The 26,345-nt window shown below is 42.7% G+C and overlaps 1 long non-coding RNA gene across 8 annotated transcripts in view; it reads left to right on the top strand.

Moving 5' to 3' along the window:
- Positions 1 to 26,345, top strand: part of LOC113265912 (uncharacterized) — a 293,640-nt gene that overhangs the window by 1,963 nt on the left and 265,332 nt on the right. For all 8 annotated transcript variants that reach the window (XR_008958929.1, XR_007188357.2, XR_008958927.1 and 5 more), the window contains 2 exons: positions 219 to 320; positions 22,773 to 22,853. This is a non-coding gene — a long non-coding RNA (uncharacterized LOC113265912). The remainder of the gene's footprint in view (positions 1 to 218; positions 321 to 22,772; positions 22,854 to 26,345) is intronic.

The raw sequence follows: 26,345 nt of genomic DNA, 5'->3' as shown, positions 1-26,345 counted from the left end.
CTGAGACTGACTTCATGCATGTTTCGATTTCTAAGCAATTTATCAAGCCATTGGCGGAGAGGGACGCCTTAGAAATTTTCCGGGGAGGAGAAGGAAGACTTTTATCTCTTGGAGCAATTATTTTCCTACTTTTCCCCCAATCGTCCCTGTTAGTTGCCTAGAAAAGATGCGTGGTTGATAAATAATACGTAAGGCTTATTTCTCTTTTATGTCCACAGGTGGCAGTGTGGAAGCCGAATCGGGAGCTTCCCGAAGTGGCTTCTGAAAAATGAGAGTGAATATACATGAGTGAGCTAGTACAGCAATCAGAAAAACCACAGGTATGTAGAACAATTAATAACACCTAGCCGGCTTTATAATTATTGCATTCCGATATCTTGACATTTCTATAGACTTTTTATGAAGCGAAACCTATTTTGAGGTATTCTCCAAGGAGAAAACGGCTTATTCTATTCTAGACAATGTATTTAAATAAAATCCTGCGTGTCGTTGTATCGCCTTACTTTTTACTCTCCTGAAAGAAGCGTTGTCTGTTGTGACCGTGTGGCTTTGCATTTAACCAGTTGTTGCTTGATACTTGCTTTGAAAAACACTTCCCGAAACTGTATAAAGCTGCCAATTTGGGGGAATAATTTCATTTGGGACACTTTTAACAAGTCACCCTGTTGAGCCGACATAATCCCATCTGCTTTTCACAAAGACGACATCTCACTCTTGCCTTGGCATACCACGTATCAGAATACTGACGCATTAAGCTGCTTCTTTTAAACTAGCCTTTTTTTTTTAACCATCTCATCCGTTTTCTTCTCCTACCAAGCTGAGCATATATGACGTACCTTCATAATTCACCCATTTCACTAAATTAACGGCAGGTTTCATGTGGGGTCAAAGACAGTCAAATTGAGAACGTTTTTTCATTTTGACGCAGTTTGAAAAGGATTTGCCTTTGAGGATCATTCAGATACAGAGTTTTGCATATGAAGGCCCTTTTCCAACAGCTGGGTAGCACAGTGTTAGAAGAAGGTGGGGTTCATGTCTGTGGATTTTTTATCTTAGAACGGTGGGCCATGGCTCATGGTGTTCTCCCAAGAAAGCTCAAGTTATTACTATTTTGGCTGTGTAAGGGCCAGGCATCAAAATGGCTGTTAAAGAGAATGGAGCCTTCTCTTTCCTCGGGGTGTATGCATTCATCATAATGCTGGAATGTGGTGATATCTTGTTATTTTTGACATTCTGCCTTTACAACTGAAGAGGGATTTAATTAGCGCCTGCCAATGAGGGTGTAAGACGAAGTCACATGCTGTTCCCAAAGCTTAAAAAGGCCAAATGGGACACTTACCCATAGAAAGCAAACTGGGAGCTCTGACTTGGAAAGTAGAGGCCACACTAAGCGCGGAGAGGTTCTTAACTGTAAAGACCCCACGGATGTGGAGTGGCTTCGGGAAGGCTCGACGACATTTAGGAGCACGTAAGTTTGTACTGCGTGGAACTTAGATTCCTTATCTGACTCTGGCGTTTGGGAAGTAACTAATTATCTCTCAAACACTTCGAATAGGAATAAGATCTAATGTAGGGCAGAAAGGAAGAGAGCAACAAGTTGGGATTCCGTTCCGTTCTTGAATCCTACCGAACTCATTGTAGAGACCTGAGGTGCTGTAGAGATATTTTATTTTATGAGGTATGGCATACATACGATAAAGCATAAAATGCGTTATTCCAACGGGTCCTGCTCAGTGATTTTTGACACGTGCACACCCAGGTGAACCCCACCCAGGTCAAGCTAGAGAGCACTTCTACCACCCCCCGATTTTCTCCTTTTTCCCCTTCTGGTCAGTTTTTATCCCACTTCAAAGGGATAAAATTAGCCATAGTATGATTTTTTTTTTTCACATTGTGATTTTTAAAAACTCCATCCACTAGTTCTGTCTACTGTTAAGCTCCAAATAAATAGTATGCTCAGAAGGGATTCTTGCGTATGTCTTTCACATTAACACAGTGTCTAGGAGATTCACCCGTGGTATCGTGGGTAGTAGTAATTCATTCTAGTTTTTTGTTGATTTCAGTTCCAGTATGGACATACATTTGTTTATCCATTCTGTTGGAGTTTGGGGTTTTCGGTGTGTGGCTAATGTGAATAAAGCAGCTATGAATATTCTTTTTTTTTATTTTTAAAGATTTTATTTATTTGAGAGAGAGAACATGGGGGTTGGGGGGAGAGGAGCAGAGGGGGAGGGATAGGGTGGGGGAAGGAATCAAGCAGAATAGGAGGCTGAAGAAGAGGAAGACCACGACAACGAGGATGACGGCAAAGAAGAGGACGATGCGGGGCTCGATCTCATGACCCTGAGATCACGACCTGAGCCGAAACCCAGGAGTCGGAGGCTTAACTGTCTGAGCCACGCAGGTGACCCTGAACATTCTTGCTATGAACATTCTTGCTTATGTTTGGTGCACGTGTCCACTCATTTCTCTTGAGCACATACCTAGGAACGGAGTTGCAGGGTCATAGAGGAGGCTTGCTTTTATTAATTAATTGATTAATTAAAGATTTTATTTATTTATGTGAGAGAGAGAGCGCGCAAGCAGGGGGAGTGACAGGCAGAGGGAGAGGGGGAAGCAGGCTCCCTGCTGAGCAAGGAGCCAGAAGCAAGGAGCCGGAAGCCGAAGCGGGGCTTGATCCCAGGACCCTGACCCTTCGACTCAGAAGGCTCAGCTTGACCGACAGCCACCCAGGCACCCCGAGGTGGCTTCTACTAGTGCCAAGTCGTCTTCTGAAGTGATTGTGCCAATTTAAATTCCACAGTGGTGTAAGGAGTTCCAGTGGTTCCCGTATTTGCTCTAACACTTGGTTTTGGGGGTCTTTTTAACTTCTGGTTTTGGTGGGGGGCAAACAGGTATCTCCCTGTGGGTTTTAAAATTAAAAAAAATGTATTTGTGGTAAAATACACAGAACGTGAAATTTACCGTGGTAACCATGTTTGCAGACGCAGCACATGGCGTTAAGCACATCACCATGTTGGGTAACAACCGTCAGCAGCATGCCATCTCCAATCGGTTTTCATCTTGCAGAACTGAAACCGTGCCCACGAAGCAATAAATCCCTAGTCTCCCCCCCACGCCCCCCCCCCCCAGCACCATTCTATTTTCCGTCTCTGGATTTGACCACTTTCAGTACCTTATATGGGTAGACTCATAGAATATTTGCTCTTCTGTCACCAGCTTATTGTACTTTGCATAATATCCTCAAAATGCACTCATGTTCTATTATGTCGCAGAATTTTTTCAGGCTAAATGATACTACACGGTCTGCATACACCAAATTTCGTTCACCCATTTGTCCGTGGGCACTTAGTTGCTGCCACCTTTTGCCTATTGTGAATAGTGCTGCTCTGAACAGGGGTGTTCGGGTATTTTGAGACCCTGCTTTCAGTTTTCTGGGGGCACATACCCAGAAGTGGGACTGCTGGATCCTATGGTAATTCTGCTTCAATTTTTAAAGAAACAACCGTACTGTTTTCCATAGTTACTACAGCATGTTACATTCTTTTTTTTTTTTTTTTTTTAAGATTTTATTGATTTGACAGAGACAGACACAGCCGGAGAGGGAACACAAGCAGGGGGAGTGGGAGAGGAAGAAGCAGGCTCCCAGCAGAGGAGCCCGATGTGGGGCTCGATCCCAGAACCCTGGGATCACGCCCTGAGCCAAAGGCAGACGCTTAAGGACTGGGCTATCCAGGCGCCCCACCATGTTATATTCTCAGAAGTGTTGGGGGGGGGTTGCAGTTTTTCCACATCCTTGCCAACACTTCTTCTGTTCTTTCCTTTTTTTTAAACAGGTGGCGGGTGCATGAGTGAGTGCGGGGCGTGGGGGGGGGAGGGGAAGGGGAAGGGGCAGAGGGGGAGAGAGAGAGAACCCCAGGCAGGCTGCACACCCAACCCAGCAGGGAGCCAGACTCCGGGCTCCATCCCAGGACCCGGAGGTCACAACCTGGGCTGAAATCGAGTCAAACACTCAACGAACTGTTCTGTTTTTTCTTTTTTTTCTCTTTTCTTTTCTGTCCCCCGGCCCCTTTTGATAGTAGGCATCCTAATGGGTGGTCCTTATGGTTTTAATTTTTCTAGCGACTAATGTTAAATGCCATTTCATACACCTACTGGCATTTCCATATCTCTTTGTGAAATTTTTGTTAAAATGTTTTGCCCGATTTTGAATTGGAATTTTTAAATTTTATCTGTTTGAGTTCTTTTCTGTATAGGAGTCCTTTGTCAGATACACGTATTATTACAAATATTTTCTCCCTGTGTGTGGCTTGCCTTTTCACCGTCTTCATGCAGTCTTTTGATGATTTTTAATGAAGTCCAGTGATGGATTTTTCTTTTATGGCTCTTGCTTTTTGTGTTCTGTTCACAAAGCTTTTGCCTACTTTGGGGTTATTTTTTAAAACCTCTCTTTTAGTTATTGAAAATATGTAAAGGTAATCTGTTTGGAAAATGCAGTATATTGGTTATAAGCTCATTTCAAATAAGTGGAGTGAATGAAAGTTGGGAATGTTCTTTGCTGCCAGGGGCCGGAGAAGGTGTTTGAAAACGTGTTTTTCAATAAGCTACATGGATACAGGTGCTATTACTCTCAAGTGACCCCTGTGTGGTCTCCCCCTAACACTGATGATATCCTCAGGGCCCCTCTGGAGTGGGAAGAACCCTAGGGAAAAGCCTGGTGATGACTTGGCTAGAGGAAAGAATGTGGCAAAATGGACGAGGATCTACTTTTCCGTAATGCGTAATGCGTACTCACTGAATGATCCTTCCGCTCTTCCATTCCCAAGGAGGGTTGCCACTGGTCGCTGCTGCTCCTTTCCTTTGCCTCTGAAATACCAGTGCCCCTCAGGATTCTGCCATTCATTAGCCTTTACTCTTCTCCACCTATGTTTTTCCCCCTCGGTGCCCTGCGTTCATGTTCACTCTTGGGTCTTGAGTCATCTCTCTCCCTCTGCCCTGCGTTCAGAAGACTCCTCAGGTCTTTATCTCCTGCTCTCACCACCTGTCCTTCAACAGAAGGTCTAGATCCGTATCCTTACCTGCGTCCTGGACATCGCCCACTGGATATCCCACAGGTGCCTTTACAAAACACACGTGTTGTTCCTCTGCGGTCTGCTCTTCTGTTTTCCTGTCTTAATTAGTGTATGGACCATTAATTCAGGATCCCAGAGTAGAAATCTTGGCAGTGTCTCATCTCCATCCTTCTACACGGCCCCAGTCCCTTTCAGAGGCTATATATTTAGTTTGGTTCAGGTCCCCATTGGAATTTGTAGTAATAGCCTCCCAACCGATCTCCCTGGGTCTTCCCCTTGCCTCTAATCCCCCACTTGACATCAGCTCACCTTTCCTAAAACACAGATTTAATCGCGTCATTTCCTCCCTAAAAGTGATCTGTAACTCTACAGCCTGCAAGAGGCATTTAGATTCCTTCGCGTGATTTGCAGGGTGACACCCTTCATTATTTGCCTTCAACCTGCTTTTCCTGTTCCGTCATCTGCCATGTCCTCCCCACACTCCATCTGTCCTAAACTATTTGCCATTCCTAGAACATTCCTTGAGTTCTTTCCTGCATCTGTGCCTTTGCACATGGCTGTTGCCTCTACTTCTGATGTCCATTCCTATCTACTGGTGACTTCCTGTTTTTTCTCTAAAAACCAGCTCCAACGTGACCTCTTCCTCGAGTGAGCCTTCCTGTCCTCTAAGTAGATCTTGTTATTCACCCTTCTGTTAGTGTCGTTCGAGGAGATGCCTAAATGTGAGCACGGTTGCATATTAATCTTTGTGCCCCCAGTAATGGTTGAGAGCACTCCGTCGCACATAAGGCATTTGCTGCATGGGCACTGAGTGAAGCCATTCCTTACTGTAGCAGTTAGCTTTTTGCTGCTTAACAACACCACAGTATCATTTTAGTCAGTGATTTATTTTTATTTTTATTAGTTAGTTATTAGAGAGGAGGAACAGGGGGGAGGGATAGAGGGAGAGGGAGAAGCGACTCCCGGCTGAGCAGGACCCCGGGATCCTGACCTGAGCGGAAGGCGGAGGCCACCCAGGCGCCCCCAGTCAGTGCTTTAAAACAACCAGCATTTGGATTAGCTCTTGGTTCTGTGAATTGGCAATTCGGACAGCACTCACCCGGGCAGTTCTTTGGATCTGGGCAGGTTTTCTGCTGGATGGGTTTGGGAGGGCTGTCTCTTAGAGGGTGTTCTCCGCTCTTCTCCATATATATGTATGTATTTTTAAAAAATATTTTATTTATTTATTCGACAGGGAGAGACAGCCAGCGAGAGAGGGAACACAAGCAGGGGGAGTGGGAGAGGAAGAAGCAGGCTCCCAGCGGAGAAGCCTGATGTGGGGCTCGATCCCAGAACGCTGGGATCACACCCTGAGCGGAAGGCAGACGCTTAATGACTGCGCCACCCAGGTGCCCCTCCACATATATTTTTAAAAATTTTTCTTTTTTAAAGTAATCTCTATACCCATCGTGGGGCTCAGACTCACAACTCTGAGATCCAAAAGTTGCGTATTCTACCGACTGAGCCAGCCACGTGCCCCAACATGGTTTTTTGTTTTTTGTTTTTTGTTTTAACAACTCTTTAACCAGGCTTGCCCGGGGTTCTTCATACTGTGGGTGGCAGGGTCCTAAGAGTGCGTGGGGGCGGGGCACGCAAAGCCTCTTGAGGCCATAAAGTTACTTCCTCTGAATTCTGTTAGCCAAAACAAGTCACAAAGCCAGCCCTGATCGAGGAGATGGAGAAATAGATTTCATCTCTCGAAGGGAGGAGCTGTGTCATGTTAGAAGGAGCACAGAGAGGAGGGTCATTGCAGCCATTTTTTTTTTTCCAAGTAAGATACGACCTTTGCCTGGGAGCAGGGATATGAGATTAGACCAGGCGTGGTTTAGAGGGCTGATTCTACTTAGGTCACTAGTAGGGAGGACACTTTTGACCCCAGGTGTATCGAATTGCATCTAAGATGAGTCCGGCTAAGATGGTCCCATGTTTCCTAGCAACCTCCTTTGACTCTCCCACTGAGTCCTTGTCCTTATCCTTTCATCCAAAGCATATTTAAGATAGCTCCGGTTTCTTTTCGGCCTTGATGAGATACCATTGATGCTGTAGGATGAGGAAGTTGCTCTAACATGCTGGAGAACGGAGAAACCTCCCTCTCCTCCTCATTCTGGAAACTGCCGTGGATACCCTTGGGCACTGGGGACCTTCTCATTGTGACGCACACTTTAGCATTGGCTATTGATTTGTCCCTAGCATCCAATTTAAAAGGCATTTTGGGGGAAGGAGAATGTCAGGAAATGAAGAGAGATCTGATTGATGGGGGTGGTTCATCTATGTTCCCTCTCGCCGTGGCTGAAAACTGACGATCTTGTACTGAGAAACAGGAGTTTACCTAATCTTAACGTGTATGTGCTTTTCTAGCTGTTAAACTGTTCAGAGGGGAAACCTGAATTTAAATGTTTCTGATGTATTACGTCTTCAAGGGTTCTTTTTAAGGACTAGTGTACATAAGAGGAAGTATGGTTACAATAGACGTGCAGGAGCTTGGTGAAATATACATGAAGTGTACACTGGTAAATATTCTTAGAGAAACATACATGAAGTGACCCGGACTTCCAGAGGGTAGTAGAGTAACCTTGGGTCAGTTTGAGTTTCTCCAGAACTTTGTTTTAGTACAAATTGGTATGCTTTGGTAGAGCTGTTAGAAGTAAAGAGCACAGATCTAAATTTTTCCTCCTTCAAGCCCATTCCTGTTGATCCCAGAAATACGAGTGGACTGTGAAGTGACCAAAGTGCATAAAATAGGAGGTACTTGAAGGGCCTTAAGACCCCTTATGACCTCTTAATGACCTTTCGCATGCCTGCCTCCTGCCTTGTGCCATTCCTAGATTGGCCGCTCACACAGGTAGAGGCGTGAATTATCTGCAACCCGAGTAATCCTGTCAAAATAACAGATGTATTACTATTTATAGGTGAAAATGGAACTTTCACTTACGTTAAAAAATATCTTCTTAACTTTTTTACTAATGGCATGCTTTTCCTTTTATTTTGTAGAGAACGAAAGACGTAGTTCCTATCTCTCATTGTACTCTATTTATAGGTCAGTTTCTTACTGAATCTCTGTATTGTCTTTGCTGTTTGTTTAAAATAACATAAATTCAAATGGCCGTGGTTCAATATTTTTAGAAGACCGTGACTAGTTTGAGTTAGACAAATCAATATTTTTAAGTATTCACAATTGAGCAAATAAATCAAGGCATTTTAACAGATTGAAATGGGATACTCATTGAGATATCATTGGCAGGTGTTCACGTCTTGTTTTTCCAAGAGCTGGTTTGCTAGCCTAGACAATAGTGTAAAATGTTTTATATACTATATTCCTGACATGTTCCATAATGTGAATTCTCCTTCCTAAGTTATACCTACTGACGTATAAATACATAGCCTATGCGTACTACAGAGCAAGGGAGAGAGACGGAGGGAGAGAGAGAACACACGTCCTCTTGCGTAAAGTTAAAATACTAGCAAAAGCTGTATGAAAATCATGAGTAAGCATAGAGCTAATTCATTGAAACAGCCACATAGAACAGTGGCTTGAGTTTCGTCAGGGATTATTAGGAAGTATTTACATTGAAGAAGGTTATGTTAGGGAAATGACTACCAAATTCAAGGTGATAGTTTTAGAAGGAGACTCCGATGCCCCACTGAAAGGTCTTATGGGCGCCCTGTCGGCTTTTAAGTGGGGATTTAAAAACACACCCGAATCGGGGCGCCTGGGTAGCGCAGTCGTTAAAAGCGTCTGCCTTCGGCTCAGGGCCTGATCCCGGTGTACCGGGATCGAGTCCCACATCGGGCTCCTCCGCTGTGAGCCTGCTTCTTCCTCTCCCACTCCCCCTGCTTGTGTTCCCTCTCTCTCGCTGGCTGTCTCTCTGTCACATAAATAAATAAAATCTTTAAAAAAAAAACACACACACCCGTATTAAAATGAACTAGATGGGTCATCGGTCCTTCTCCTATCCTTTGAATACTAATCCCCACATTGGAAAATATTTGAACTGATTTGCCGGTTTTGTAAATAACTGTATTTTTGTTCCTGATTAATGATAGCAAAATTTTCTTGTTGTTCTGCCAACTGTCAATGTTTTGGGTTTTCTGAAGGGCGGCTTGGGCCCAGAGGTTGGGATCTGGACTGTGTTTTGACAATGAACATAAACAAAAACATGACATGTATTGGACCAGGAAAAGGTAATGGAGGAAAACAATGGAGTCTTAATGAATTTCCTAAAGAGGAAACCTGGCTATGTATTTGAGGGAGCAGTCTTCCTTTAGTCAAAACTTCATCACTGAAACACTGTGAAACTGGAGACTTCACTCTGCCTTTTAATAGCCTTTGGCCTAATATCTCAGTCTTCTTACAGCCTCAGAACTGAACAAATGTGGGTGTTTCCCATTTGTCACATTAGTCTCCTTTAGTGTGTTCACCAAAAAGTTTTTTTTTTTTAAGATTTTATTTATTTATTTGACAGAGAGAGACAGCCAGCGAGAGAGGGAACACAAGCAGGGGGAGTGGAAGAGGGAGAAGCAGGCTCCTAGCGGAGGAACCCGATGTGGGGCTCGATCCCAGAACGCCGGGATCACGCCCTGAGCCGAAGGCAGACGCCCAACCGCTGTGCCACCCAGGCGCCCCCACCAAAAAGTTTTGCTCACTTCTTTTCCTCAGTAGAAATCCTTTCTCTTGGCACATCTTCTCATGATGCTCCCAGGGGCGCTGAGGGAAGAAAATCAGAGATTTCTGCTCACCTCAGAAGGGCTCCCCTTCCTTTGACATTCTTGTCCTTGAATCCTTTATCGTCTAATGGAAGCCTCATGCTGTTTTTTTCTGCGTAAAGCGTGTAAGGTGGGATCTGCAGTTTTATAATATATATCATTTTCATGTCCTCATCTATTCTTGTGGAGGCTTCCATCGAAACATTTACCGTTTTTCAGCTTCATGATAAAAGTAATTTTGCTAGTAAAGCATGTGCTGGCTCATTACAATATTGCCAAAGGAGGAAGATGGGACTACTCAGACAATATGGTTCTCTTCAAAATATTTTCATTTCATTTTTTTTTAGTTTTTCAATTTTAATTTGTCTAGAAAACACTTTTTAGGTAGAAGATGATCGTGGAGGCACTTTTCAGTTGACTTATTAAAGTTCTCTCAGACGGGTTCCTTATTGGACACATTTACTTCTCTTTTGAACTAAAATGAGGCATGACTCATAAACCCTCCCATTTTTTTTTAAAGATTTTATTTATTTATTTGACAGAGACAGAGACAGCCAGCGAGAGAGGGAACACAAGCAGGGGGAGTGGGAGAGGAAGAAGCAGGCTCATAGCGGAGGAGCCTGATGTGGGGCTCGATCCCATAACGCTGGGATCACGCCCTGAGCCGAAGGCAGATGCTTAACTGCTGTGCCACCCAGGCGCCCCTATAAACCCTCCCATTTGTGAGGAGAATTTGCTCCAGAGAATTCTAGGACCATTAATAGGCAGCATCCATATGGTTTGCACGTGTAAAAAGGAGAGAATGAGCCCCTCACACATTATTTCAATTGGAACCCTTTCAGTGTTAAGGAGCAGTTCTGTTGTTAACTTTTCTCAGAGGCTGGGTAAGACCTGGCCAGTGCCAAGAACCCTATGAGCTCTGAGTTCTAGTATTGGGTCGGCCTCCCACAAACCGTTTGTCTCAGGGGAGGCCTCCGTTTCCTCATCCTGAGAATGTGAGGACATTGGAACAGTTGAGTTCTAATTAATCCTCGACCATCTCTGCCCTTTGTACTCCTGTCATTTATCACGTGGAAATCCAGGTTGTACTTGAATTTCAATAAACTATTTGCCAGGATCGATTGAAAGAATAAAACTGCAAATTTCTTTTGACCCCTGCATTTCCTATGTTCGTGACACCAAGTGGGAAGTCTTAGATACTGTGTCTCAGCGTCTAAGAAACAGTTTTGTTTTTTTTTTTTTTTTTTGATCGTGTGGTGTCTGAATCCTGAGTCCCTGGATTCAGGTCCTGGATTTGTCACTTACCTGCTCTGGGGCCTTGGGCATTTCACCAACCTGTAAGGCTCAGTTTCCTCAACTGGAAAATGGATAGAAGGGTACCAAGCTGTTGTGAGGAAGAAGGCAAAGGACTCCTGTGAAGGTGCTTTAGAAACAGTCACGAGCTGTAAAAACGTCAGTTATCATTAGGACTGTAATGACGCCTCCCTTGTCAGCAGTAGCCATCTGTTTGTTGTGGCTGTCACTATTAACAGTGAGATGTGAAATCAGCCCAAGGGTATTTAAATTATATACACCTTGACTTTTGTTCCCACTTAAGTTTTTTTTGGGGGGGAGGTGGGGGTAGGTAAGCTGACACTGCCAGGGATAAGCTCTCTGCTTGAAACCATTGAAATGTAGAGCTGGAAGGGAGAGTGGGATTATTTTAGCAAATCCCCTTCTTTGAAAGATGCAGTTTGAGAAGTTTAACTGATTTAGCAAAGGTAACAGAGCTGCTTAAAGACAAACTATCTCTGTTTAAACCTTGACTTGTGCAATGACTTCTACTGTTTTGGTCAGGGACCCAGATAAAGAAATTTTCTTCGCTTTTACACATTGGGGTTCTCCATTTCTCTTCTCCCTAACCTGACATCGTTGACTTCTCTCCTACCTCACAGCCCGCCCTCCCTTTCTCCCTTTCTGGTCGTGGCACCTTACCCCACTCACCCCACTCTGGAGAAGAGAGTCCCCCACCTCTCACCCAAAGCTGCTGCCCCCCCGCCCCCGGCCAGTGTTCTGGATTCGGACTCCATTTGCCTCTTCTAAAAGTTATACTGCCTCTGTCCCACATTATCTTTCTTTCCCTTACTGCTAGTTCTTCTCCTTGGCCTACGAAGGTGCCCAAGCTTATTGTAGGATTTTTTTTTTCTACTTAATCCTACACCACCACTTCTTTTCAATACTTGGCTACAAGAAGGAGAAATTGGTAAGCAGAGTCACTCCTTCCTCAAGTTCCATTCATTCCTTTTCTTTCTCTTCAATTTGAAAAAATAGTGGTGACATGCCCATGATGTAAAATGAACCATTTTTATGTATATAATTTCATTAGGACTAAGTACCCTCACGTTGGTGGGCGCCCATCACCACCATCCTCTCCGGAATACTTTTTGGCTTGCAAACTGAAACTCTGTGCCCATGAAACACTAACTTCTTCCAGCCCCCTCCTCCCAGCCCCTGGCAACCACCGTCATTCTTGGTCTTCATGATTTTTCCACGCGTTCCTTCTATAGTCTGGCACAAATGCGGTCACTGGCGCTTGGTGGTAGCTCAGAAAAGCTCTCTGCCTCCTTCCCCTGCCTCGGTCTTAGCCTCCACTCCGCCTCTCCCCCTTTTGTTGGCAATGCGTTTTCTGGCTTCTCCTGGGAACAATTTGCTGCCCAGCTTCTGGGTACTTTTTCTTCCTTCTTTGGCCTCTGATCTCTTCTCAGGCTCTAGGCTGGCTTCCTCCTCTCCTGATTTTGTAAATGGCACTCTGCACTGTGGATCAAAAGCGGCTCAGAGGCACCTGCCCCTTTCTGTGCTCACCAGCCAAGGGGGGCTGTTGCCTTACACCCTTGACGGGCCGTGCTGAGCCTCCGAGCCTTCAGCCTCTTGCTTCTCTTTTCTTCCATACACATTTAACCCAAATGCCTTTTTCAGTAAAACCTTCACCCACAACCTTAGCTTCAGCTCCACGAAACGTTGGAAGTTGTGAACTCGATGTTACTGGGATTTCACTTGGTCTTCCGCCTCCCCCGAGTTGGTGCGTGCCTCGTGGGCAGGGCCGGTGGCTGATTCTTCTCCAGCAGCTTGGCCCTCACACTAGGCCAAGGTGGTCGGCAGGGGCTGAACAGATGGAGAGCACTCATTCATTTAAGGACGCTTCTTATAGAAATGTGCTTTTCTGATTTAAGAGACTGAATGTTGATCAACCACAGGGAACCTCAGAGTATAAGATCAGAAAAAAGCGGTTCACCTTGTGCTCTGTTGTGGGAATCTGTGATATCAGCCAGTTTATCAAATATTGAGTTATTATACATGAAATACCACAGTGTGTGTTGGGTAGAATAATGGCCGTCCGGAGAGGTCTGTGTCCTAATCCCCAGAACCTGTGAACATGTTCAATAGGAAAGGGGAGTTAAAGTTGCAGAGGGAATAAGGTTGCTGCTCCGGGGACTTTGAAATAGATTATCCTGGGGGCGCCTGGCTGGCTCAGCATGTGACTCGTGATCTCAGGCCCTGAGTTTGTGAGTTTGAGCCCCACGTTGGGTGTGGAGCCTACTTTAAAAAAAAAAAGAAAAGAAAAGATTTTCCTGGATTACCTGGGTGGTCTCAGTGTAATCAAGGGTCCCTAAAAGGGGTGTGTGCTGTAGAATCTGCTTGTAGCTAAGTTCCTGGACTGTTGAGGGTCTTAAATGGCCTTGACTATTATCTTTGATTAATGCTTCATTGATAAATTCCTTTCTTTAACAGATCTAATTACATCCGTGTTCTGTGTTATTAGCTGTAGTGAAAGAAAGGTACTTTCACTGAATGCTTGTATAAGTCAGCTACTTTATATATATTACCATATTTAATGTGCTAAATAACCCAAGGAGTCGATATTATTAAATCCATTTATGGATGAGGAAACAGGCGGAGTGGTTAACTTACACAAGGTCACATTGCTAGTAACTTGGCGACCCTGAGTTTTTATTGCACATAAAAAGAAAGAATTCCGAGGTGTGACATTCTCACTTTTGCAAGGCATGCTTGTGGCTTCTGCTGTCTGATGGTATATTGTATGAAGTTTTGCCTTGCAATCTGAACCTTGAAGATGAAAAGTTAACCAGGAGTCCAACAAAGTCTTGATTGTATTTTGGTATATTTCCTTGCCGTCCTTCCCCCCCTCCCCCTTGCATATGTACGTTGCTGTTTCCCACAGCTGCAATCCTAATTTTGGTGTGTTTTTTTTAAATTTTACATTATGTATTCTTCCATATCATGTGTCTTTAGAATTATTTTTTTAAAAGATTTTATTTATTCGTTTGACAGAGAAAGAGAGAGTACAAGCAGGGGGAGTAGCAGGCAGAGGGAGAGGGAGAAGCAGGCTCCCTGCTCAGCAAGGAGCCCGATGTGGGGGCTCCATCCCAGGACCCTGGGATCATGACCTGAGCTGAAGGCAGACGCTTAACCGACTGAGCCACCCAAGCGCCCCTATAATTATTATCTTTAATAGACAATAGGTGGTTTCCAGTTTTTTTTACTGTTACAAGTAATGCTGAAGGAACAGTTTCTAACTGGAACATGCTGTTCTCTTGGCGGAGAGCAGGAGACCAATCCAAACCACGCAACGCCGTTAAAACCTCGGCTTGGAGGTGGTCGGCGCCGTATCTGCTCACATTTCCATTAGTCAGTCCGTGTGTCATAGGGCCCAACCCAAAGTCAAGTGAGTGGGGGACATGTACTTCTCCCCCATGACGATCGAAAGGATGAGTAATCCTATTATACGGAGCAAGAACTAGTCGGGAAGAACGATCCCCTCTACCACATGGAGGGGAATAAGATGATGAGAGCTAGAACATAGAAATAGAAATAAATAAAAGCCGATAGAGGCAGGCGGGGGGATTGTGAATTCAGATTCTGACCTTGAGCAGAGAGGCTCCGTCTTCGGGTGCCTCCTCTGTGATGCAGAAGAAGGAGAAGAAATGGCATCCCCGAAGTCTGACATGTGAAAGGCTGCTGGCGAGTATAAGTTGCCTTTGACCGTGTAATTCTGCTCGGGTATTGAATGTGCTATTTTAGTGTCTGTCTGGATGGAATTTGACTTTCTTGGGGTGTAACTCAAATGCACGCAGTGCTGTGGATTTTCAAGTCATTAAAGAAAAGATGGGCCTAATTTCTGGATGATTCTCCGTAAGGCCCTTGAAAAAGTGCACAGTCACTGGGGAGCTAATGTCAAATTCCTGACCCCATTTCTTAAGCCGAAATCAACATTTCCAAGGTGGGAGCTCCTTAGAACTGGGTCTCGGGCCCCACCTCTGACCTATGGATTCTGTATTTCAACAACATCCCCAGGGGATTCGTATCTACATTTAAATCTGAGAGCACTGATCTAGATTGTCCTTAGAAATGCTGTTCTATTTTTTTTTTTTTTGAGAGGGATGAGGGGAGGGGTGGAGGGAGAAAGAGAGAATCTTAAGCAGGTGCCACGCCCCAGAAATGCTGTTTTAAAAGAAACACCTGGGTGGCTCAGGCTGTTAGGCACCTGACTTTGGATTTTGGCCCAGGTCCTGATCTCAGGGTTGTGGGATCCAGCCCCATGTTGGGCTCCGTGCTGGGCATGGAGCCTGCTTAAGATTCTCTGTCTCCCTCTCCCTCTGCCCCTCCCCCCCCCTCAAAAAAAAAAAGAAAAACAAGATTTTGTATTATTATTTGCCTTTCAGTTTGGCCGTAATGAATACAATCAATAATATTTAGGTAAGATTTTTTTAAAAAGCCTTTTTTAGGGTCTATAGTATTTAAAATGGGCAGAGTTAGAACAGTAAGAATTTAGAATTTTCTCTTTTCCAACTTCCAAGAAAAACATTTATTATTACCTAGAAGGTTTAATTTTGATTATGAGCTTTTGGCCAATGACCTTTTGTCTGGCTTCTTTGAATTTTAGAAGTCTTAGATTTTAAGGGACCAAACTCCCAACAGTATTAGAAATAATCTAACTTGTCATGTTTAGAGTCTTTGGAACAAAACGATAATTCTTGAACTAAAGAATCTTTTGTTATCTGGCCCTGTTATTTGCTAGTAATCTTGTTCTTGAATTTTTTTAGGTGTAGATTGTATGTCCAAGGACCTAACTCACTGGAGGGAAGGTGCAGACACGGAATGAAGAGGTGGTGTTTGTTTAAAAATCCTTTACAAACTCTCAGAAGCCCAACCAGTGTGAGGTGTCGGCCTAGATTGAGGGCAAACCACAGCCTGTGGGGCCGTATCTGGCCTGTGTTTATAAATAAAGCTTTATTGGAACACAGCCATACCCATTAATTGACTTCCTTGTCTATGGCCGATTTCACGATACAGCCACAGAGTGACAGAAACCATGTATGGCCGGCGAAGCTTATAAACTATTTATTTACTCTCTGGCCCTTCGCAGATAGTTTGTTGACCTCTGGTATCAATTAACGAAGGACAGCTTTTTTTTTTTTTTTTTTAAATAATGATTTTTTATTATATTATGTTAGTCATCATACAGTACATCCCCGGTTTTCGATGTAAGGCTCGATGATTCATTAGTTGTGTATAACACCCAGTGCACCATGCAATACGTGCCCTCCTTACTACCCATCACCGGTCTATCCCATTCCCCCACCCCCCTCCCCTCTGAGGCCCTCAGTTTGTTTCTCATAGTCCATAGTCTCTCATGTTTCATTCCCCCTTCTGATTACCCCCCCTTTCTTTATCCCTTTCTTCCCCTACTGATCATTCTAGTTCTTATGTTCCATAGATGAGAGAAATCATATGATAGTTGTCTTTCTCTGCTTGACTTATTTCACTTAGCATTATCTCCTCCAGTGCCGTCCATGTTGCAGCAAATGTTGAGAACTCGTTCTTTCTGATAGCTGAGTAATATTCCATTGTATATATGGACCGAAGGACAGCTTTTTGTATGTGTGTGAAATTGTTGCGTCTGAAGAATCTTGATTTTTTTTTTCTTTTTAAATAGAAAAAAGGAGTCAGTCTCACATTTAATAGGTTTTTCTTTTTCTTCTTCCAAATTATATGTTAGTAGTAGGCCCCTGACCTCAGGTTCAATTCACGTCGCCACTGTTTGGACCTGTTTCTTTTTTTAAGTCTTTCAACCAGTCCTTCGCAAGTACTGAAGGTAATGATGTCCTCAGCTGTTGACTTTACTACGGAGACCCAGTAGTTCATCCGTGAGCTGTGTGTTACGTTTCCTGGCTACATGCCACTTCCCTCATGCAGCCCAAAGAATCTTTTTCTCTTGGAACCCGCTAACCCTGGGCTCTTCCTTCCCTGGGGTGCCGCCTTGTGGTGGGCTGTGGGTCCCTCACTGACAAACTCCCGCACTGGTTAGTCACGGAGGAAAGTGAGTCAGCCAGCCTGTGAGTCATCGCAAACTCAGCTCAGAGTAACCAACCCCATCATACACCTCAGAGATCATGAATCATTAGACTGAGACAACCTGCTGGTGGATACGATTTGGAAAAACTCCCCTATTGTGATTTTTCAGCCCTTTCCCCTCCTACTATAAATGGGCTTAGAGTAAACATTAAGAAAAGAAGAAAAGACATGACTCATGAGGGTTTTTTGGGGCTTCAGTCTTGATTTTAGCCAATTCAGTATTATTCACACTTTACTTTGTTTCGTATGGTTGGTTGTGTGTATATATTTTAAAATTAAATATACGTATTTTAAAATTATATATATGCACATACACACATTTGTATCTATCTCTGTTTATATCTCCATGTACTTTGAGGGTATGTACATGGATGTGTGGAGCTAATTCTCATTTCTGGTAAGCCTTGTTAACTGAAAGTTAAGAGAAGAGGCTGTGATTGTACCCTTTATGGGCCCTTTCCGTATCCGGACCCCCTGCTGTGAAAATTTTACTCAGGTAGGTGTTAATCCATCCCTCATTTATGAGTCCACAAACAGGAGAACCTTTATGCAAAGAATCACATCCATTTTCTTTCCACTTAAGTTCTTTCTAGGGAAAATATGTTGACAAAGCATAGCAGTCCTTTCATATTCCATCGAGCCAAATAGCTACTACCATAGTAACTGCTAAGTTCTTATCTAAAGAGTAGGACCATTCTCAAAATCTGCATAAAGATAACATTTATTTGCAACTATTGTCAGGGGAGAAAACTACATGTGTATGAAATAATCCGTTGTTTGGAGTTAATGTCTTCAACTCCAAAATACGGTAATAGTGAGTGAACTTAGGAGCCCGCTTCTTCTGCTGTAGCTTTTCACTCGTCCACCTGCCTGAACATAGAGAGAGATGCGTAACTTACAAGAATTTACAGATTGGGGATGGATTCAGCGCAAATGCACCTGAGAGACATTTGCAACTATGGTATTCAGCTAAGTGTTCCCGTAGGTTAAAGCTATATTCGTTTCTGAGTGTTGCCAAGGATCCGAGTGCCATGAGGAGCCTGCAGGAGGGATTTGTGTGGTTGCTATGTGCAAAAGCCCTAGAATAAGCAAATGGGAAATGATATCAGGGTGGGTAAATATTACTATAGTAACGACTTACTTCCATAGGAGAAGTTGGGAAAATAGACCCAGAATCCCTGGAACATGGGTAAAAATGCATGCTGCACAGAATGGACAGAACAGAAAAACAAAAGTCAGGCTTCTGATACCACTTCTGTTAAGAATACTTTTCTTTTTGATATGGGTTAATTGAAAACATTATTTAATGTTTTGAGCGACTTTCTCATGCCCAGTTGAGCATGGATAAAATCACAAGAGAAACTGCAGAGCCCTGAGAGAAAGCAGTAGCATTCCATTTTTTTTTTCTTAGCAGGACAATACCAAAATAAGCTCATTGTATGAAATACAGTGTTCTAGAGAAGCTAATTGTATGTCTCCTTTAATTCCATTATATTATATAACTCTCGATCATGGCATTCTTCTCTTTTTAAGATTGATTAAGATTGATTTGAGGGAGAGGGATTGAGATAACACGAGCAGAAGGGGCAGAGGGAGAGGGAGAGAATCCCAAGCAGACCCTGCACTGAGCGTGGAGCCCTACTCGGGGTGGGGTGGGGCTCCATCTCACAACTCTTGGATCGGGACCTGAGCTGAAACCAAGAGTCAGACGCTTAACTGGCTGTGCCACCCAGGTGCCCTGATCATGAAATTCTATAACCGGGTTGCCCTTTATCTGAATCCTTCCTTTTTAGTAGGCTAGAAACAGGGCCACACCATTATTAAAGCAAATTTTTTGACGATGAAGTATTGACGATTAGTTTTCTTTGCTGTCTTTTCTTCTGTGGTGGTCTCAACCCTCGCTGATCATTAGAATCACCAGGAGAAGGTTTTACAAATTATAGATACCTGGGTTCTGCCTCAAATTTCTGGTTCGATTCTGATTCGAGGTGGAACAGGAGCGTGCATGCGCGCACGCATGCGTGCAAACTAGCTGTGTGGCTGTAATGTTTAGCCAGGGTTGAGAGTTACTGTTCTGGACCCTTAACAATTCCTTAACAATTAACCACATCATACTGGTAATCTGTAAAATGATGTACAAAATGTAGGCTTAGGTAGATGGCACGAGGTTATGTCTGGAGCGCCGGGTAGTCTCAGAGCTCTCTGCAGCTCTGAATTTCTGGGATTTTAGTCCTGTGTACTGCAGGTGATGTCTAATAATTGGCTGTCCTAGCCAACTTACTTGAGACGCTTAGCAAGGAAACCCCTTTGTGAAAAAGGCCCAATCTGCGGGGGCGGGCTGAGGCAAGAGGTGGCTTCACTCAGCAGAAGGATGGTCCCCCCCCATTCTGCGGTGAGACATGTCTGTAAAACACTCCTGTGAGATTGGTTTTATTTCATTGGGACAACTTAGGACACTGAGGCTGAAAGAATACCTCATAAGGAGGGGGCAGGGCTAGGATTTGGGGGCAGATTGGTTTGGCTCTTAGACACATGCTTTTTCCCTGTAACCACACTGTTTCTCGCAGGTCGAGTGGGTCTTCCGTGGCCTTGCTTGCTTGTGCTATGGCCTGCGTAGTAATAGGAAGGGCTGAGTGCTCGTGGGCAGCTTATGCTGCCGTGGCGGATACCCGTGTATTTGCACGCATATGGGCTAATGTGAATAAATGCTCGTTAGCGATGGGTGACATATATGTCCTTAATGCTTTCGGACTGTGACAACCCTTTATTATTTTTATGTAGAAGCTGTGCTGTGGTCGTCTAACCTATATGTAAAAGGGGTTCTTACAATTCTTTTCAGAAAAGACCTGTTGGAGTAGACTCCTCAAACCATATTTATTGAATGTATGAAATGTCATTTATTGAGAGTTCTGTAAAACTTGTCATCTAATAATGATTTCAAGTGAGGTGTTTCTGATGGTCAATTTTTACGAACTGAATGACTGGTAATGCCTTTGCTCAGTTCAAGAATGTAAACTTATTAATTAATAATAATGGGGAAGTACCCACCTTCTAGTTATAGCAGAGATCGTTACAAAAGCAATTTTCGTTTACTGACCTTCTGTTACGTGACAAGACAGTGCAGAGGTATTCTCTGTAATCCTCACGAGTTAAGTGGAGTTCTTATTTTGCAGTACTGAAAACTAGACTTCACTAAAAAAAAAACCTTCCCCAGACTGCAGTGCTAGTATGTGGTAGAGCTAAGACTGAAACTTAACTTTTCTGATTCTAAAGCCATGCTTAAAAGCTGTCCTGGTAGGGAGACGCCTCCTTCCTGTTAATCCACTGTTGTTGTTGTTGTTTTAAATAAAAACATTTCACTGAAAGTGCTTCTTCAAAGTGATTGTTCGAAATTAGTTTCTCCATATGTCTCAAAGAGCCATTTCCCATATGGCTCTCCCCTTTCCCCCTGTTTGGTAGCTGGTTCTTCGGGGATTTTTCACAACCTCTTGTGTATGTGTGCATGTGTATGGAATACAATATACATGCAGAAATGTGGTGAAAACAATGTGCAGCTGAAAGAGAGATTGTAAACAAGCACCCATCTAACACCACGAAGGCCAAGAAATGGAACCTGGAAGCCCTCTTCTTCCCCCTCCAGTCATTATCCCTTTCTCGCGGAGATACCCGGACTTGATGAAAATCCCTTCCTTGTTTTTTAATCTTACTACCTAAATATTTATCTCGAAATCATGTGGTTTTGCCTGTTTCTGAGCTTAATGTGAATAGATTAATCTAGCATATACTTTTGCTTCTGGCTTTATTTGCTTAACGGATTCAGTAATACCATTTTCTGCATAGGGATCGTGCACATACTTTGTTAAACTTGCATGTGCTTGTTACGTTTTTATGTGATGGAAATGGCATATTTGTCAAATTTTATTTCTAACAATTGCTCTTATAAAATTAATTGCTTTGAGCTTTGATGTCATGGTCAGCAATGTTGGTAATAAAAATCCTTTAAAATTGTAATAATAGCGAGGCCTTTAAGTTTTTTTTTTTTTTTTTGTTCTATGAACATAGTCTTCTCATCTGTAAATAACACCCTTTTTTCTTCTTTTTTAACTCTTACATCTTTTTCTTGCCTTATTGTCATGGCCAAGACCTCTAGTACAATGTTGAGTAGAAGAAATGGTGCTAGACATCCTGTCTCATTCCCTTTTTTAAAAGGAAGTGCTTTTGATATTTTACCAGTTAGCATTATGTTTATTATAGGTTTTTGGCGTGTATCTTCCTTTAAAGTAGGAATTTCTTTTCTGTTGCTCAACTTATTTTTTTTTTTAAAGATTTTATTTATTTATTTGAGGGAGAGAGCTAGAGAGAGTGAGAGACACAGAGAACACAAGCCAAGGGGAAAGGCAGAGGGAGGAGCAGACTCTCCTCACCAAGCAGGGAGCCCAATGTGGGATTCGATCCCAGGACCCTGGGATCATGACCTGAGCCGAAGGCAGACGCTTAACCGACTGAGCCACCCAGGTGCCCCTCAACTTATTTTTTAAATCAATAGATGTCACTTTTTCTGTATTGAGACGAGAATATGATTTCTTTTCTTTTAATCTGTTAATATGGTCAATTATATTGACTGACTTTTTTATTTTTTAAATTTAAATTCAATTAGCCGCCATATAGTACATCATTAGTTTTTGGATATTGACCGACTTTTAAAAGAAAATCCAGGGTGGAGTCCAGGTTTAAATTCATTTTGATCAGGGTCTTATGATCCTTTTGAAATAATGCGGATTTGATGGGCCTAATATTTTTTTTAAAGATTTTTGAATCCGCGATCAGGAATGAGACTGCCCTATAGTTTTCAGCTCTTGTACAGCTCTAATTGTGCTTTTGCACTTGGCTCAATCGAAATTGCAAGCTGTGGAAAGTGCCCTTTGCTCCTGTTCTTTGGAAGGATTTGTATAATTTAGCCTTAAATCTTGTGTTAAGTGTTATTGCTTCCTTAAATTTTTTGGTAGAACGTGATGGTGAAGCCATCTAGGTCTGCAGTTTGTTTGTTTATTTATTTATTTATTTATTTATTTATTTATTTATTTATTTTACCGTGGGAAGGTTTTCAATTGCTGATTCAGCTTCTTAAAGGGCTGTTCAGGTTTTTACATTTCTTGGGACTCTTTCGATAAGTTGGATTTTTTTTGACAATTTTAACAAATTGTCCAAAATTTTAAACTTTCTGGGATAAAGTTGATTGAAATATGCTCTTTAACTATCTTCACTATCTGCAGTTATGTCTTTTTTCTTTGTTTTATTCATCAGTCTTCATTCAAAGTGTTGGCATGTTTATTCATATTCTCAAATGGCCGGCTCACGCCTTTGCTGATTGTCACTATTTTATGCTTGTTTTCTATTGAATTTCTGCTCTTATTAGTATTTCCCTCTTTGTGCTTTCTTTGGGTTTGTTTTGGTCTTAATGTTTGGAGGTACATACTTAGCTTTGTAATTTTTAGCTGCTCTTATTTTCTAACATATATATTTCTTTCTTTTTTTTTTTTTAAGAAGCCCAATGCCCAACGTGGGGCTTGAACTCGTGACCCCGAGATCAAGAGTGTTACACGCTCTACCGACTGAGTCAGCCAGGTACCACTCTAACATATATATTTCTTGTTTTAAGTAGTTTTGGCTTCATCCCACACGTTTTCAAATGTGGTAAATTTGTTATAGAGTTTAAAATATTTCCTAGTTTTTACTTTTTTTTCTTTGACCTATGAGTTACTTAGATCTTATTTAATTTTCAAATAAATTGGGGTTGATTTAGTTCTGCTTGGTAAAACCTCATTTCTGTTTCCTTTAGTGTAGTTCTGCTAGTGATGATTTATTTCAGTTTTTGTTATTCTGAAAGTATTTTTCCCCCCTTTTTTTCTCACCTTCATTCTTTTTTTAAAAGATTTATTTGATAGAAAGCAAGAACGAGCAGGGGGGAGAGGGAGAGTGAGACAAGCAGACTCCCTGCTGGGCAGGGAGCCCCATGCAGGGTTCGATCCCGGGATCCCCGAGGTTATGACCTGAGCCAAAGCAGATGCTTAACTGCCAGGCGCCCCTGAAGATTTTACTTTTACGTAAGCTCTGCACTCAGCGTGGGGCTTGAACTCGCAACCCCAAGATAAAAAGTTGCATGCTCTACCGACTGAGCCAGCCAGGCACCCACCCCTAATTATTGCTGCTTTGAATGTAATTTGCCTCTTTTCTCTGGCTACTTTTATTTATTTATTTTTTTAAAAGATTTTATTTATTTATTCAACAGAGATAGAGACAGCCAGTGAGAGAGGGAACACAAGCAGGGGAGTGGGAGAGGAAAAAGCAGGCTCACAGTGGAGGAGCCTGATGTGGGGCTCGATCCCAGAACATCTCTGGCTACTTTTAAACGTTTATCTGCACCTTTAATTTTCTGCGTTTTTGCTATGTTGTGCTGAAAGCATAGATTTCATTTACCCCTTTGGGTTTATTAGGGTTTCTTGAATCTGAGAGTGGAATCTTCAGTGAAGTTTGAAAAATTCTCAGCTGTTACCTTTCTATATTGTTTCTAGCCCTTTTCTTATTCCTCCGTCTCCAATGAAATAATGTGTTTATTTATTTTATTGTGTTCTCCATATGTCCTTCTGTTCTAGTTACTTGTTCTTGCGCACAAGTCACGAACAATTAGTGGCTTGGAACAGCAACCATTTCATTATTTAACATTCTGTGGGTAGACTAGGGCTCAGCTGGATGATTCTTCTGCTCTTGTTTGGGCTCTGTCATGAGACTGCAGACAGAAGGCCTCAGGGGGCTTAAGCCTTGAAAATGCCTTCACGGACACGTCTGGTGCCCTTGATGGGGACAACTGGAAGGCTGATCTCGACAGGGGTGACAGGAAATCCTAGTGGCAGGGCAGTTAGGCTTCTTACATGGTGACTCTGGGCTCCTAAAAGGGCTTCTAGAAAAATAGAAGTGGTTAGGCTTACTTAAGACATAAGCCCAGAACGGGTACCGTATCACTTTGACGCTGTTCCATTAGTTAAAGCTAACCAAAACACGAGAGCTAACTCAGATTTCATGGGGGAGGGGACGACACAAGTTCATGAATACAGGGAAGCATGGTTCACTCTGCCCTGTCTTTAGAAACTAGCTACCATACCTCTTATCCCTGTACTTCTGTCCATCCTTATGCCTCTCTGTAATTTATTCTGAATATTTCCCTCCCCAACTTACCTTTCAGCTCACTAGTTCTTTTCTCCTCCATTGAGTTTCTAATTTAAAGAAGATTGTTTTTTCACACGGAGAACTGATAATTTTCTTCTTTTTCAAACCCATGTCATTAAAAAAAATAGTTTCCAGTTCCCCACTGAATTTTTTTTTAAAGATTTTATTTTTAAGTACTCTCTATACCCCCCGTGGGGCTCGAACTCGCAACCCTGACTGAGCCAGGCAGGCGTCCCAAGCCTACTGGCATTTTTTAAGTTTGGCTTTTAGCCCCTTGAATATGTGAAGCGTAGTTATTTTACAGTCCAGTTTGGACAGTTCTAGTATTTGGAGTCTTGGTTTTTTTTTTTTTTTTCTGTTGTGTGTTTCTGCTTTTTCTTGCTCATGATTTTTCTTCATGCATAAATGGTTATGTTTGATTATGTTTGGATAACAAGTGCTTGAACAGCTAGGATGCCTTATGCCTCTAGAGAATGTTTTTGTTTTCTGCTGTCAGATGCCTCAAGGTACTAGCTTTCTGGAATCCTCTTATTAATCGAAGTCATCTGAGCCACCCAGATGACTTGAAGCTTGGCTGTAAGTCCATATGAGGGCTGGTTACTTTCTGTTCACTGTGCTTTCTTTTTTATCCCCAAACGAGGTGGTCTACTGTCATTGGGCCCCAACTTCTGTTTTTATTTTTCTCCCCCAGAGGCCATCAGAAACCATCTTCATCCTCTCATTTCCTCTCAGCAAACAGAGCCATCTTTTCACTTTTGTTTCATCTTTTTTACTTCCCAGCAACATGACAAGGTTAGTTTCATGGCAAGAAAGCGCATCTCTTTTAAATCCAAAGGGACAACTTGTTAAGAATTTGAAAGCCCATGGTGACAAAGAGTAAAATCTTGGTTAACATGCCTCAGCAAAGGTCATTGGAGTGCTATTACATGTAACTCAGATCATTTTCTTACGGGGCAAGTCCCCATGTCCACCCAAGTTACAATACTGTAGCATAGACAAATGTCTCTCATAGGCATTTGTACATTTCATCATGCCAGATATAACTGTATGAGCAAAACAGCCCCATCTATGTCCTCCCACTCACCTTGAGACCTGGTACTCAGTGGTTTCTCACAGTTTTTTTTTTTAAGAGTTTGTTTATTTGAGAGAGCATGTGCGTATAAGCAGGGAGAGGGGCAGAGGGAGAGGGAGAAACAGACTCCCTGCTGAGCCCGATGCTGAACTGGATCCCAGGACCCTGAGATCATGACCTGAGCCAAAGGCAGACGCTCAACTGACTGAGCCACCCAGGTGTCCCAGTGGTGTCTCACAGTTTTAACAGCTCTTTGGTACCTGCGAAGATATTTTCTTCTACTTTGCTCAGCTGTTATTGGGGGCCAATACACCCACTACCTGGTCCATCATTACTGAAAGTAAAAGTTGATAAAATTTTTAGGATTGATTTGCTTTTTAGTCTTTATTCCTTAGGTTTTTAATACATCGAAGTAATCCATATTCATGGTGATCTTGGAAGACCAATAACTTGTCATACCCCTAGTTTAATATTTGTTCTGGTCAGGGTTGCCTTACTGTGTTTTGAGTCCTCTTTAAACTCCTTTACAACCCTAGACCATTAGAAGAACATTCTAGGCACTGTCTGAGCCATTGCTTTTCAGTACGTGGCTCATGCCCCTCCTGCATAAGAATTATCAAGGGGGAAGTTATTAAAAACAATCTGGTCCAATGACTGCAATTTTCATACAAGGAAACCCAAAAAGAACAGTTAAGTATGTTGAATTTATTTATTTTTTTAAAAAAGATTTTATTTATTTACTTGAGAGAGAGAGAACACAAGTAGGGGGAGCAGCAGGCAGAGGGAGAGGGAGAAGCAGACTCCCTGCTGAGCAGGGAGCC

Source organism: Ursus arctos, chromosome X, assembly GCF_023065955.2.
Source record: "Ursus arctos isolate Adak ecotype North America chromosome X, UrsArc2.0, whole genome shotgun sequence".
Lineage (NCBI taxonomy): Eukaryota > Metazoa > Chordata > Mammalia > Carnivora > Ursidae > Ursus > Ursus arctos.
Note: the sequence above shows the minus strand (reverse complement) of the source record. Positions and strands in the feature narration are given on the sequence as shown.